This window comes from Pogoniulus pusillus, chromosome 4 (genome assembly GCF_015220805.1).
Source record: "Pogoniulus pusillus isolate bPogPus1 chromosome 4, bPogPus1.pri, whole genome shotgun sequence".
NCBI lineage: Eukaryota > Metazoa > Chordata > Aves > Piciformes > Lybiidae > Pogoniulus > Pogoniulus pusillus.
The window spans coordinates 15,218,404-15,231,187 of NC_087267.1; the positions used below are offsets into that span (position 1 = coordinate 15,218,404).

A 12,784-nucleotide genomic window follows, 5' to 3' on the forward strand; every position below is an offset into this window, starting at 1 on the left:
CCCCCATCTTCCTCTTTTCATCACCATCTCCATCCTTTTCTTCTCCATCTTCCTCCTTTCAGCACTACCTCCCCTTTTCCACCACACCTGGCCCTTTCCCACCCCACATTTTCCCCTTCTTTCCCCTAAACCCAGAGCACCTGGCTCTGTTGCAGCCTCCTCCCACCCCAGGTGTGACCACTTGGGCTCTGTTGCAGTCTCCTCCCATGCCAGGTGTGACCACTTGGGCTCTGCTGCAGTCTCCTCCCACCCCAGGTGTGACCACTTTGCCCTCCCTGCTCACTCCCCTTTATAAGCAGCCCCAGGAAAGGCAGAAGCCCCAAGTTTGCCCATCTGGGCAGAGGGATCCTCCTCCTGTCACCACTGGTGAGTACCCATGGTGCACTCTGGGTGAATGGTGGAGGGGATCTAAAGGCCGGGGGGCCTGGTTGGCCCCCCGGTTACACAGCAATAGGCTTGATGGTTACTCTGATGTCACCCATGGGTTCTGCCTGAGCCTCCTTACTTAGGCTGAGCTCCTCTCTGTTTAACTGCTTCTTTCTAATCACTTACAATGAGCTTAAGTACCTGGCTGAGTTGGACGCTCGTAGGGGAGTAGCAGTGTGTTGTCACAGACCTGTTTGGTGGGAAAAGCGCTCCCAGATCAGGCCAAACCTTCAACCCAACAGCGCCAGGCACAGAAAGAAGGATCTCGTGTGCACCAACCATTCCTCTACACAACTATTTCTCTAGTTCTGAAGTGTAAGTGCCAGGTTAGATTTATTGACTTGCTCTTACTGGCATTACTGGATCCCATTTAGGCAGGTTTTGATCTCTTTCCACTTGTTCTACTCCTCATGTGTTTCTTGGGTGTTTCTGCTTCCATGAAGGACTACTTCAAAATATGCAACACTTTCACTGGGAAGCAGCCCAGGCTCCTAAGTAAACCACCACTAATGCACTCCACTTCCATTTTTCTGAAAGGCACAGTGTTGTGGAGGGCCCCCAGGCCAAACAACAGGCTTATTCCTGCCTTGTCTTGCCTGGACATGTTTTTCTGCCCACACCAGAGGTAAACACAGAAACACAAAGGGGCATAACAAACCTGGTATGATAATGTCTGGCCTGGTTGTGTAACATGGTTGTGTAAGCCCATGCACCCAGCTTATGTTTACTGGGTGCTAGGCTCATCATATCCCCATATTTGGGAGGTCCAGGCTTGTGGATTTTTCCTATTATGGAAAGGTTTGGCAACTGCCAAGCTGATTGGTCATTTTGGTGGCTAGTGGGCCATTATTCTCAGCCCACATTTGATAGATAGAGGCACACAGGTAAACAATGTGCTCACTCTCATTATTATGCTTAGGCTCACCTGCACTGCCTTCTGCTTATGCTTGCCTGCCTGCTGCCTGCTTTTGCCTTGCCGCTCGCTGCTTTCTCTCTATGGAGCTCAGTCCCCCAGCCTGCTGTGCACACCTGCACACCACTGGGGTGAGTTACCAGGACTAGATTCTGTATTACCTGCCTTTATCTATGGATCTCAGTCTCCCACGCTGCCATGCACCCTATTGCATGATCACTGCCTGGTAAGCTCCACTGCCGCTGGTTACCAGGACTACACCTTGGATTGTCTGCATGTGATCGGCCTATATAGTCAGCGTGACACCGTGCTGAGACCGCATGGCATCGTACTCTCTCTGCACCTGAAGATCCTGCTTAAGAATCCCTGGACAGAGTGTCCAGAAGAAGCCAGGAGAATAAGGTCAGAGACTGTCCTTTCCCCCTGAAGCCAGGAGGATTCCAGCCAGCGTCCACAGGCAGACTTCACCTGAAGATTGGACACTTGTATAGGCTGTGACGTAGCTCCAGAGGGTGATTAATAATTAACATGAATTTGTGAGCAAATGTTTTAATGCCTCTGTAATTTCTATTGCCTTCTGCCATAGAGCAGGAAGAGCTTGGGCCTATCTACTGGGCAAACAGCATATTGACCCCAAGCAGCATTAAGTCATGAGAAATTCCTCTCTCTGTTTATAGTTTGAATGTTTGTTAGTTATTAACAAGTTACTGTTTGATATTATTCCGAGAATGTCTTTCATAACCATGTAGAACAAATATTAATATTAAAATTCAGTGGTTGGGCGTGGTGAGAGTTCAGAATGTTGAAGTCAATAAATTATATATTTTTATAAAATATGATCTTGTACCAATTAATTTCTCCCCTCTGCCTCAATTGGTGTAGGTAGCAGAATACCTCTCCTTGACACACAGGTTTTTGGGCAATTTGTTAACCCCTCAGCACCAATGAAGGAAACAAACTCAACCCTGCTCAGACTCAGATTGTGCCCAAATGAGGCTTACCCAGATGAGGTAGATCCTGAAGTGCTACTGAAGGGAAGGAAGAATTGAGGATACTTTGCTCACCCCCCTAACTGAAGGTGCTTGCTTGGAGGGAGCGTTGTTTTGCACTACATTACTCCAAACATCTCTAGAGTGCTGACACTTGAGGACGCAGAGAGTGGAGCTTATCCTTGCCTCTCTTTTTGTCGTTAATGTAGTTATAGAAACATTTCTTATTATCACTCACAGTAGTGGCCAGTGTAAGTTCTAACTGGGCTTTTGCCTCTCTAATCTTCTTCCTACAAGACCTGGTAACATCCTTAATTTTTTTTCTGGAGTTAAGTCTCACTTTTTGCAAAGGTGAGACACCCTCTTTTTCCTCCTTAATTCCTTCAGAAGTTGCTCACCCGTCCAGGACAGTTTTCTTCCCTGCTGGCTCTGCTTTTGGCACACAGGGACAGCCTGTTCCTATTTCTTCAAGCTTTCTTACTTGAAGCAGGTCCAACCTTCTTGGGCCCCTTTGCTTTTAAGGGCTTTTTCCCAAAGTACCCTTTGAGTTAGTTCCATGAATAAGCCAAAGTCTGAACTCCAGAAGTCAGTAAGTTTGCTGATGACATTAAGCTAGGAGCAGGTGTTGATCTGTTGGAGGGTAGGAGGGCCCTGCAGAGGGACCTTGTGAGGCTGGATGGGTGGGCAGAGGCCAATGGGATGAGATTTAACAAGGCCAAGTGCAGGGTTCTGCACTTTGGTCACAACAACACCAAGCGGCCAGGCAGAAAAGGACCTGGGGGTATTGGTAGATAGTAGGCTGAAGATGAGCCAGCAGTGTGACCAGGTGGCCACAAGAGTCAATGGCATCCTGGCCTGTATCAGGAACAGTGTGGCCAGTAGGACAAGGGAGGTTATTCTTCCCCTGTGCTCAACAGTGGTCAGGCCACACCTTGAGTACTGTGTTCAGTTCTGGGCTCCTCAATTCAACAGAGATCTTGAGATACTGGAAGTTGTCCAGAGAAGGGCAACAAAGCTGGTGAAAGGCCCGGAACACAAACCTTATGAGGAGAGGCTGAGGGAGTTGGGGTTGTTTAGCCTGGAGAAGAGGAGGCTTAGGGGGACCTCACTGCTGTCTACAACTATCTGAAGTGAGGTTGTAGCCAGATGGGGGGTGGTCTCTTCTCCCAGACAACTCTCAATAGAACAAGGGGACACAGTCTCAACTTGTGCCAGGGCAGGTATAGCCTGGGTGTTAGGAGAAAGTTCTTCACAGGGAGAGCCATTGGAATGGGCTGCCCAGGGAGGTGGTGGGGTTGCTGTCCCTCTATGAGTTCAAGAAAAGCCTGGATGAGGCATTTAGTGCCATGGTCTAGTTGACTGTCTAGGGCTGGGTGCTAGGTTGGACTGGATGATTTTGGAGGTCTCTTCCAACCTGGTTGGTTCTATGAATACAGATTGATGCCTGAGCATGTCTTCAGAAAAAATTATCTGTGTCTTTGGAGCAGGAAGCCCAAGTCAAAATTCTTAGAAAACATTGGGGTTATAGCCTGAAAAACAGAGAGGTTAACAGTAAAACACCAAAGGCAGGATTAAAATGTTCAAGGAATAGATGAAAGATGAGGAACTTAAACAAACATACAAGGATAACACACCACTGCTGTGTAAGAAAAGATAACAAATACATAGGCAGAAAAACTCCTCATGATCAATCAAAACATTAAAAACAACCAAACAGAGGTATAGGAGATAAGTAAAAGCAGAAATATTGCTTTAGGGCACAGAAGTTTTCATTTTATAGAGAAAATTTCTTTCATACTCTGATTAAACACAATAATTGCATTGCTGTCCCCATTTTGTTGGGACAGAATCACATGCCGTCCATGGGCTGCATTAGCAGTTCTTAGCCTGTATCCCATACCCTGGGCACCATGTCCAGTACAAAGGGTGGAGGTTTGGGGTGGAGATGAAACAGGCACATTTCACTGAATCAAGTCCAAAGTGAATCAAGGAGACCTCATCACTATCTACAACTGCCTGAAAGGACATTGGTCTCTTCTCACAGATAACTAATGATAGAACAAGAGGGAATGGCCTCAAACTGCACCTGGGAAGGTTTAGACTGGAGATTAGGATTTTTTTTTTAACAGAAAGAGAGGTCAGGCATTGAAATATACTGCACAGGGAGGTGGTTGAGTCACTGCCCCTGGATGTGTTTAAAAGTCATTTGGATACGGCACTTAGGGATACAGCTTATGGCAAACCTTGTAGAGTAGGGTTGTCAACTGGACTTGGTGATCGTGAGGGTCTTTTCCAAGCGGAATATTTTTGTGGGTCTGTGAAAAAGTGCATTTTCCTGACCCTGTAAAATGTTCTGTAGAAGCAGTTATGGTGGTGTTTAGGATTATGGGAAAATGTGGGGAAAAGTCTAGCCAAAGTGAATTAAAATCTCAGAATCACAGATTTAGCCAAGCACACCGAATTCCTTTTGCTATTTTGTGGATTCTCAATAGGTTACTGTGGTAAGATCTGGTTCTTTTTGATTGTTCAGACACTAATCTGAAACTTGGAGAGAAATTTCCTATTTAAAAGTGAAGCATCCTGGTTCAATAAATTTTCATTTAAATCTTTCTTGTACTTGATGGGACTTGTGACACTTGACAAGCTGCAAAGCCCTGATAGCTCAAGAGGTCACAAGAGAACCACTAACTACAGAATCAAGCCCAAATATTTCTGGAACTGTTTTTCAGTAGGTAGGTGAGATATCATCATTTGAACAAAATGAAGCTAGATGAGGAATTTAAATTTGTTTTGTTTTAAATGATGATTAATTTTATAAAGCACAAGGTTTTCTTAAAAAAAAAAAACACCTAACTACAGTTGCACATCATTTAAGCTTTGTCTTTACCTTGTTACATTGATCTAACATGTGAAGAAGATTGTCCTTATTCAGAAATAAAGTATATGAGATGTTTTGATTAGACCACATTGCAGTGACAGAATAACTTCCCATCTTAACTCTGGCATTACTTTAATCTCAGGATCAACTACAGTAGGAATAACCACTTGGTTATGTTATCACAGAATGTTAGAGTCTGGGAGGGACTTCGAGAGATCATCTAGTCCAACTCCTCTGCCAGAGCAGGATCACCTCTACCAGATCACAGTGGGTCTTGAATATCTCCAGAGAGAGAGACTCTAGAAGTCCCCTGGGTAGCCTGTCCCAGCATTCTGTCACCCTCACAGTGGAAAAAAAACCTTCCTCATATTTACGTGGAACTTTGTATGCCTCAATATCTACCTATTGCCCCTTGTCCTGTCGTTGAGCAACACTGAGAAGTATGATCTTGGGTCATACATTGTAAGTGTTTCACAGCTAGTGTACATCAAGTGCCTGATTTACATTGTACAACTTGAAATCATTTCAGAAGAAGAAACAGCTGTTGCTTGAGCTGAGGAGTGGAGATTCTAATGATGTCTGTACAGGTTAAATTCCAGGCTCAAGTCTTGTCAGCCAATATGTGGGATCAAATTATGAAATAGTGAAAAGATCCAGATATGCTTCTAGTCTGAATGTTAAATATTTCTGTTTGGAAAATAGTTGTTTGGTTAGGAGTTTTTTTGGAGTGGAGGGAAGGGGGAGTTCTTATTCCACTCTAACCTTTTCCTACTCATATGTGCTTTAGGATGACTAGCACTGTGCTTACAACATCCTTGTAACCACCAGCTTAATTTCCTTCTCCTTGGTTTCATTTCATTATTACTAATTTAAGAGTCATTATTTTAGACACTTACATTTAAAGTTATTTCAAGTCTTCTTTTTCAATGTTAGGAACAAAAAGCATAATTTCCAGTATATCATAGTGCATATTCTGCAAAGCTCTTTCTTACTGCTATACTTCATACTTCTGCTCAAGCTCCACTAATGTCCAGACTACCTGTATGTATAGCCTGGGACAGGGTTTGAGTCTTGCAGATATTTGCTTACAACAAACTCAGCCAACATAATGCCTACTTAGTTAACTTCTACTGAAATGTGTAGTATAATCTTTTACGACTAACAGGACAGACAAATAAACAACTTCAAAGGAGGATGGAGGCAGCAGACAACAAGGGACACACAGTCTTGTTGAGATGCAAGCTCATTGGTTTCTTTGTCTGATAATTCACTGCCAAAGCACTCATATGTGTTGTCCATTAAAGGCTGTAACAGCTTCCTAAGCACAGCTTGACTAAATTGCTTGTCACTGTGGGACTACTCTTTACCCCATACAACCATGTCACTTTAGTCACAAAGGCAGGAAAAAAGGAAAATCTTTCACTCAGAGAATAAGAAATTATTTCTCTCCTCCCCTTTAGTTTCAGTAGTTGTTATTCTGCTCTTACCTTCTACAGTGGGTTGTGATTACTCTGTATTTTCAAATTTTCTTTATAACCACTAAAGCTAGAGACTATTAAGAAATAATTTAGACATGAAAGAAAAGAACATCTTACAAAAGAGGCATTATTATTCTAGCATGACCTAATTTTATCTGAATTCTGTAGCTGATGCATTGATGTCTCCCAGCAAATCTTACATAAATTATGCTAATTAAAACCTCCTAACATTAATTGGAACATAGAATTTTTTCCCTGACCACTTGTTATAATTTTTCTGCATTGATCTACTTGTATCTTAAGGACTGCTATAGCATCTGATATATCTACTCAAAATAGAAATAAACTATCTTTTGTTTTATAATAAGGGAACAAACTGAACATGAAATTATTTCCAGTGTTTCTAAACTGAAAAAAAGAAGAGGAAACTGAGAGGTGACCTCATCAATGTCTATAAATACATAAAGAGTGAGTGCCAGGAGGATGGAGCCAGGCTCTTCTCAGTGATACCCAACGACAGGACAAGGGGCAATGGATAGAAACAGAGGCATAGAAAGTTTCATTTAAACATGAGGATGATTTCTTTTTTACTGTGAGGGTGACAGAACACTGGGACAGACTACCCAGGGGAGTTATGGTGTCTCCCCTCTGGAGATATTGAAAAAACACCTGGACACGTTCCTATGTGATCTGGTGTAGGTGATCTTGCTCTGGAGGGGGGTTGGACTGGATGATTTTTCAAACCCCTGATATTCTACTCTAAGAAGTCTGTTCAGACATAGTGGTATTTAAAAAAAAATGAAGTGAAATGAAATATGTCAAAAGTTTAGGGGGGGGGAACAAAACATTTATACTTTTCATCTAGTGAAAGCAACAAAGTCTCCATTTCACATTTGGAGTCAGAATCCCTATGGCATCCTTATTGAGACACAGTTTGCAGAAGCTTATCAAGAAAAAAGAAAAAAAATGTAAATTGAATTGTACAAAAGAAGTCAGCTTGGAAATAAATACTCTGTTCTCCATCTATTGTTTCCACGAAGAAGAAACAATGTGTGTAAGGCCTCATACTACATAATTCAGGGCTACTCCAAATAATGTGATCATGGACAAATTTTCTGGCATTATCACATTAAGCAAAGCAGTACACTTGCTTACACCATGCAGGGCCCCCCCCCCCAGTTGATTCAGGAGACACTAGAGGGAAGCCATGGCTCTGCCTAGCCACCAGGTTTGCAGTGTGATGTTTGCATTTAAAGAGGAATGGAGAGCAAGGCATCAGATCCAGGACTGTGCTGTTTGGGCAAGGATCTTTTCCTTCCTCATTGAAGCTGCATGTGAAAAATTCATAAACACTTATGTCATAGTTTAGGTCATCTCTGTCCCCATCTTACTGATCACCATTTCCACAAAGCATGGCTTCTCAGATACGTAAAAATCTTAAAAGCAATTCTTGTGGCCTCTTTGGGCACTTTTCTTCTCATGTATCTAAGTCTCAATTATTCTTGCACCAAAGTATATTTTTCTCATAGTTTTTAGCAATCTTGAAGTTAGTTTTTTTCCCATTTTATGATTTCTCACGTAAGGCAAAAAGTAGAACTTTGTGGGGGTAATTTATACCTTGTTAATGTGGATGACTAACAAAAAAAGGGTTGAATTGCCTTTTGGTTTTCCTCTTCCCTTTGCATGCAAAAGGAGCACAAATTACATGCAGAACTTGTAGATGGCTAAACGACATTAATTCCATTCCTGTCATTGTTTTATTGTGCAGATCTGTTAAGTTTTGGAGGTGTAGTGAGATCTGGACCACAAAAGGCAACCTTATGTCAAAGCTTTCTTTTGAGATGCTGCAAAACAACACAATCTCCTGCTGGCTGAAATAGGTGCCAATTTTTCCATGCCATTATAAGTTATCAAAGTCTGTAACATCATGGCACAACAAAGCTCAAAGTCCGTAACTGGACACTCTGTTTTCATATAGATACTGTCACCAAGGCAAATGAAACCATGCTGCTTTACACATTTCTCAGGATCCTGGTATTTCTTTTCATGATCTCTTCATGTGTAGCAGCAGTTTGCTCTCTCCTGTAGTTCATGCATTTGACAAGTATGATGTTCTGAATTAACAGAAGACATAGCGATTTAGATCAAAATTTAGAACCCAGTCAGGGATATGTGTGCCTAAGTAAACATTACTCATTAATAATTTTGACATTTTCTTATGTTCAGGGCTGAGATATCTCTGTAATGGATGCACTTGGCAGGAGTAATCCTTTATGATACTCTAAAAGCAATTGTAAGTAAAACAACCCAAACCACATCCATTATTAATGATTGATGTTCATTCAGCATTGGCAAGCATTGATTATAGGCTTAAATGGAAGTTCTTTGCAATATTGATTTGGATGCTTTTGACTTGAAACTGAATGCTGCAGGCACATAATGGAAGATGGTCACATTTCTTAAAAGTCATGCAGTCATTGTTTGTGTGACAGACTTGACCTTGAGAAATAGTCAAAAAATGTGTTAAACACTGTTACTTTTTAAAGCAGACTAGGATAACAGCCACAAAACCTTTCAACAGGCTTAGAAATAGTTTTATAGCATGTTGGGAAAGAAAGATGATTAGCTGAAGAAAAAGCTTTTTAAAGTGAAAAAAGGAATGGAATAAAGTGGGAGAGAAGGAGGAGGGGCAGGAAAATCAGCTACTACTTTGTAGGGGAGACAACGTGTCGATAGATTTTTGGTGTTGATTCTGCTGCTTTATTGCCAGAGTCACAGCTGTTCTGAATCCTTGCCTGAAAAATATGCAGTTGTAGACATACCTAAAGGCAGTGGAAAACACATAGATGGTTAAACCACTTAGTTGTTACGATATCATAGGAAAGTCATGTTTGATTGGAAGTGAATTGTAGGCTTTGGAGATTAACCTGTGTTCTGGTTTTAAGTAGGACAAATTGCTCTTTTGCCTCCCCCATGAGGGACAGAAGAAAACCACTCACACACAGGGAGAATTGGAAATTTTAAATGGAAAGGCTATTTACAACGCCTTAGCTACTTACAACAGTAAAGAAGCATGTAAAATACACAAAAGAATACATAGTACATCTCTGTCATGCTTCACTTAGGCCACAAGACCCAAGTTCCTGGGGCCAAATGCCCCCTTCCTACCATGCCTTTCTATTGCCATGCCAAAAGCACTTTGGAGCACAAAATTCGTCTTGGCAACTCCAGGCCCAATTAAGTAGCTCCAGGCCTAATTGTCATCACTGTCAAGGCTGACCAGGCCACAGAGAGAGTGATTTGCCATTGGAATGGGCTGCCCAGGGTGGTGGGGGAGTCACTGTCCCTAGAGGTGTTCAAGAAAAGACTGGGTGAGGCACTTAGTGCCATGGTCTAGTTGATTGGCTAGGGCTGGGTGCTAGGTTGGACTGGATGATCTTGGAGGTCTCTTCCAACCTGGTTGATTCTATGATTTCCTCTACCAGGGAGCTAAGAACCTGCTTATCCTTCCTGGTAGGAGAGAGAAAGGGAAAAGATTAAAAAAATATATATATTCTGCAACCAGTTTTATAGAGATGTAAGATTTATGGGAAGAAATACCAAAACTGGACTTTCCAGTACACCTCCTGGACCTTTCTAGTTTCTGGAGGTTTGTAACTCGATGTTGTTCCTAAAGGCACGTAGGCTCAAACGGCTACAACCTGTATCTGTGAAACGACTGAAGTGTAAGCACAGATTTCACTTGCCATTAAGCAATTCTTCAAGAAGTTTCTTTTTTTTTTTTTTTTTTTTTTGCTAGTTTCAATAATTTCATTTAGAAATGACCTTCACTTCCATCTCCAATGTAGTACTGGAAAATGTCAATGAGATCTCAGAGCAGATAAATCTTTGCTATTGACTTGGAACTTGCTAATAAGAAAATGACTACTACTGAATGTAATATAACTGACATAATTCCTTTTTAGAAGATATTTAAAAAGATGGAACAACATACACATAAACACTTGAGTTGTTCAAATAATAAGTGAAACCAATCAAAGCTTTGTGTTTGTCTGGAATGTCTTTTTTTCTTGGTGGTAATTACTCATTAAATCTTTCTTTATTCAGTCAAGTGCTTTCAGAGGAAATGTTGACAACCAGTGTACATCTTTTCTATTGGTTAATGTACCCTGATGAAGTGTTACATAAAAGTTGTATAAGCAGTTCTTTCCTTTTTATTTACAGAGATAAAACTGAAGCAATAATTTCAGAAATATATCTCATAAAGGAGCATCCTGGTTTAACACAATCTGCTCTCACAAGCAAGCCCCTACCTCCACAGATCAGGAGGAAAAGTAACAAAAGGGAAAAAAATCCTAAGGTTGAGATAAAGAGAGAGTTTAATGGAAATCATAGAATCATAGAGTGTCAGGGTTTGGAAAGGATCTTAGAAGATCATCTAGTCCAAACCCCGTGCCAGAGCAGAATCACCTGTAGCAGATCACACCAGATTGAATCCAGGCAGGTCTGGAATTCTTACAGAGAAGGAGATTCCATAACTCACCTGGGTAGCCTGTTCTAGTGTTCTCTCACGCTCACAGTGAAGAAAGTTTTCCTCACATTTACAAGGAACTTCCAATGTCTCAACTTCCACCCATTGTCCCTTGTTCTTTCATTGGACATCACCCAGTAACAATACAATGTACGATTACATTATCCTATTTTGCAGAAAAGCACAGCAAAGGCAGAAGCAGCAGAACAAACCAGCCATGAAATGACCATCCCCCAGCTCCCAGGCCTGCAGTCAGCCCACTGGAAAAGATCAACACCCTGAAAAATTTGAGACCAGAACCAGCAACCAGAAACAAGAAGCCTCTTGTGTTACAATCCTAACTACAAAGTTATGATACTTTGCTTCAGACAGCACTTTCATTTTAAAGCTGGCATAGCATTAGCATGTATTGAACACCCACTGCCAGATTCAATGGCTAAACCCATGACAGGGGTAAAAAGCTTGTAGCTTGCAATATTTATCTAGAAATAAGGAGGAACTAGGATGTGAGGTGATACAGTCACCATGTTCTATCAAAGAACTATTTATCTCAGCCTTCCATTGTAGAGAATTTGCCCTAATGTTTTTATTTTCACTTGTGACTATAATAGATTATATGAAAGTTGAGTCTTCCGCCAAAGAGCTCAAAGCATACCTGGGAGAGATTCTTGTACTCATCAATTCTAGTTCTTTTCACTTCTGCCATTTAAAATATGTGTGTGCTTCAGAAATGCCTAGATGGCAATGAAAAAGAATAAAGCCCTCTGTTCCACTCTTGGAGAGTGATTTGAAACAGGCACAAGTAAGAGGAAGCATGTGGCACATATAGTTTATTATGCCTCCGTTGTTTAGCTCAAACAAGAATTCTTGTAGGACAACAAAATAGGCAACAAACTGGTCCTCATTTAATGAACAGAAATTTGAACTGATACAAATAGTGACACAGCCTTCATATCCTTAGATTACTATGTGCCAGTACAGGCCCTCCTACAACCTTAGGCTCCATGGACGCTGTTGCATCACCAGCTTAACATAGTCCTGATGTGCAACAGTTTCTTAATCATGCCAACACAATTTACTTATGACAATTTCCATGTAAACGCTCCTGCACTGAAAATCTATCCTATGTGCCCAAAGGCTAGTAATGACACAAACTAGAGAAAATAGCTTAAAAGGAATTATTCTTCTTTTTCCTTCTCCCTATTCTTTTGGTTTCCTGGGGAAGATTGATTTTAGCAGTCTGGACTTAGATGCGCAAGTTGCTTCCCTCTTCATTGTTTTAGACAGCCAACCATGTCCTGGGCTGCACCAAGGAAAGGGTGGCCAGCAGGGCAAAGGAGATGATTCTCCTCCTTTATTCTCATCAGATCCCCCACCTGAGTATTGTGTACAGTACTGGAGACCCCAACACAGGAAGGACACTGAACCGCTGGAGCAAGTCCAGAGGAGGTGCATGAAGATGATAAGAGGGATGGAGCACCTCTGCTATGAGGACAGGCTACAAGAGTTGCGGCTCTTCAGCCTGGAGAAGAGAAGGCTTTGAGGAGACCTTATAGTGGCCTTCCAGTA

The 12,784-nt window shown here is 41.7% G+C and overlaps 1 long non-coding RNA gene across 1 annotated transcript; it reads left to right on the forward strand.

Annotated features, from left to right (window-relative positions):
- The first annotated feature begins 310 nt into the window (after nt 1-310).
- On the forward strand, nt 311-11,987 carry LOC135175098 (uncharacterized). Its single transcript, XR_010302236.1, has 3 exons — nt 311-366; nt 8,911-8,977; nt 11,393-11,987. It is a non-coding gene; the product is annotated as an uncharacterized LOC135175098 (long non-coding RNA).
- Nucleotides 11,988-12,784: the final 797 nt, after the last annotated feature.